Source organism: Petaurus breviceps, unplaced genomic scaffold (assembly GCF_028583685.1).
Source record: "Petaurus breviceps papuanus isolate PSGF00001 unplaced genomic scaffold, PetGlider_PUasm1.0 188, whole genome shotgun sequence".
NCBI lineage: Eukaryota > Metazoa > Chordata > Mammalia > Diprotodontia > Petauridae > Petaurus > Petaurus breviceps.
The window spans coordinates 15,570,499-15,573,724 of NW_027185804.1; positions in this window are offsets into that span (position 1 = coordinate 15,570,499).

Here is a 3,226-nt window from a genome sequence, read left to right on the forward strand (position 1 = left end):
AGAGAGAGAGACAGAGAGAGAGAGACAGAGAGAGAGACAGAGAGAGAGACAGAGAGACAGAGAGAGAGAGACAGAGAGACAGAGAGAGAGAGACAGAGAGAGAGAGAGACAGAGAGAGAGAGAGACAGAGAGAGAGAGAGAGAATATGAGAATATGAATGAGATTGAAAGAGATGGCCATTGGAGGAATTTGCTTCTCTTGATTCTTCACATTTGTTACAAGATATTTGTTCTTGGTTTTGTTTATTTGGCTTGGTTAATTTGTTTGTTGGGTTATTTAATGGGTTGGGTATTAGGAGGAAAAGAGAATAAAACTGAAAAAGTGAGCATAGGAGGTAGGAAAATATCTACTAGGATTTTTAATAATAGCAAAAGTTATTAGATGTCTAAAGATACCCTTCATGGATAAGATCATTTAAGGTTCCAGGTTTCATTTCAGAATGTTTTTATGTATATTGGGGAGTCAGTGATTCTCTATATGAATTTTATATCTATATGAAGTAGTTTTACTTTTTTTTACATTAGACCTTTATGCTCTCAGATTGGTGAAAAACACAAAAGAAATATTGATCATGATTACAATGTTGGCAATGAATGTACTTTATAATTGGGCTAGCAATTATAGTTTACAAAGTACTTTGGAGTTATATTTTTTAATTTGATTTTCACCACTGGAGATAAGTAGAAAAAGATCTAGTTCTACATTCAAAGGACCTAGGTGCAAATACCCACTGCATGACCTCACTTATAATCTCTGAGCTTTAGTTTCCTCATCTGGAAAATAGTAGTATTGGACTAGATTGCTTCTGGGTCTATGAGACTATGAACTCTGAGATACAAAGGTCAAATATTCTGAAATCTAATTAACTGAGGAAGAAACTTATCCTCAAAGTGATTATATAGCTTGGCCAGTTCATAAAGATAAGAAGCATATTATCAGGACTGAAATCGATCTTCTGACTCCATGTTCAGAAGATTTTTTAATGCAACACCCTGATTATTAGGAAGGAACTGTCCTGAGGATTATGTAAAACAAGGCATAGAGTAACTAAAGTTACACATAATTCATGTTCTGACTTTGAAAACCAAAAATTAAGCCTTTCAAAACAAAGATGGTTCAACTGGCTCATGGACTCCATATGTGGGCCAGAAAGTGAGACTTTTTTTTTCAAAAAATGAGAAGACATTTCAATATTCTTTTGCCAGAGTTACTGACTATGATTATTGTTTCTCCAAATGAGGAGGGGATGGGGGAGTAAATAGATTAACCAAATTGGGATTAAAGTGAAGCCACTTCATAGTCATTTCCACTGACTGGAGAAATTTAAAATCTCCAACTTGAAATCTATTGTCTGATCTATTTATCCAAAAGACCATATCTCAATACTAAGCCCTCCTCTCATAAATGAATGAATGAATGAATATCTTATGTGTGTGCATACACAATATATGTATTATATTTATATGCATGTATATCATATATATCACTATATACATATACATATATATGTTATGTATAATTTCATTTCTGTGTATGTATATATGTATGTATACTTAATTTTGTAAAATATTTTCAAATTATATGTAAAATATTTAATATTAAAAAAATTGAGTTCCAAATTTTGTCACTCCCTCTTACCTTAACCCCTCTTTTGCAGGCAAACAATTTGGCATCAGTTATACAAGTTGAGCCATGCCAAACATTTCCACGTTATCTATGTTGCAAAAGAAAACACAAAAACATAAAACAAGAAAAATAAAGTTTTAAAAAAGTAATACTTCATTTTTTTCATTGATTCTCTTGATGTCCTTGACCTTTTGCTTTGTTCCAGATGAACTGTCTTATTATATGTTCTAGCCCTGTAAAATAATTTTTGGTAGCTTAATTGGTAAGCCCCTGAATGAATAAATTAACAGATAAAATTGTCATTTTTATTTTATTGACTAAGCCTACCCATGTTCTTTTTCTTCTCCATTTAGCAAGGCTATAATGGAATGAGACTAAAAAAGAGAACAAGTCTGTAAAGAACAGCCCAATTGGTATCCATTTCCAATTATAACATCCTGCTTAGAAAGTGATTCCACAGAGATATAACAGCAACCCATCAATAAGAGTGCATGATGACTCGAAGTTGTGCATAGCATTGTCCTGAGTTGTACAGATCTCTAGTACAGATATCTGTACTAGAATTGGGAGGAGCAACAGAGGCCACCTAGTGGCCCCCTTGTTTTATAATTAAGGAAAATGAGACATAGGAAGGATACTTGTCCTGACCAAGAGCATATAGATAGTAAGCATCATAGATGGAACTTGAATTGAAGTTCTGTGACTTATTGTTATGGGAATGGAAATCTAAGATCTTCCCTGTCTCTAAGCCCTTTGATAGGCTTAAGTGACTCTGAGAACCTTCCTTGATTTGAAAATATACCCTGCCCCCTAATAGGCTGAATGTGCTCATTTGGAGCCTGTGGTGGGAGGCTAGTTTTTCAGGAATGCCCACACCTTGATTCTTTCTGATTGGGCAGTGGGTCAAGAGGGTTGTTACATTCTCTGAACCAGGAGAAGGCTATATATACCCTGATGTAAGGTTTTGTTTTGGGGCTAACATTAAGAAGAGTTGTGTGATTTGACCAGATGAGACTCTGGGCAACCACTGAGCCAGCGGGCTTTGAAAACCCAGATGTTGGTGCTCTCTGGTACCTGACTAGGTATGGATGTAATGGTCAGACAGCTGGAAGCCTGTCTGCTGATCTGTTTCTCTCTCTGCTTGTAACTTCTTGTAACTTGTTTGTATTCTCTGAAGTTCAGAGTGTTGACCTTTACCCTCTGAACTAGGTAAATGACATATGTTTGATTAAAGCAAGATTGTTAACCCATTTTGAGTTTCTTTCCTTTAGAAAAGCAGATCTAAGAACCTGTTCTAGCAGTCATCTTGGGTATGCTAGGGTGCTTGCTGCTACACTTATATGTTTGTGCCCTTTTCGTTACTGCATCCCAATGTATGAAGAAAATGATGGAGGGGTTAAATTAAAATGTGTTCAGAGTCACCTCATTATATAAATACACAATGCAAAACTCATTTGCTAGACTGTAAGACCCTTGAAGAAAATATTTTTTGCCCCTTTTTCTTTGACTCTGACCATATAACAGGTACCTAATAAATGTTTGCTAAATTTAACTGAATGAGAAATGTATCCCCACCCCTAGTTAAGAAAGAAGCATCTGG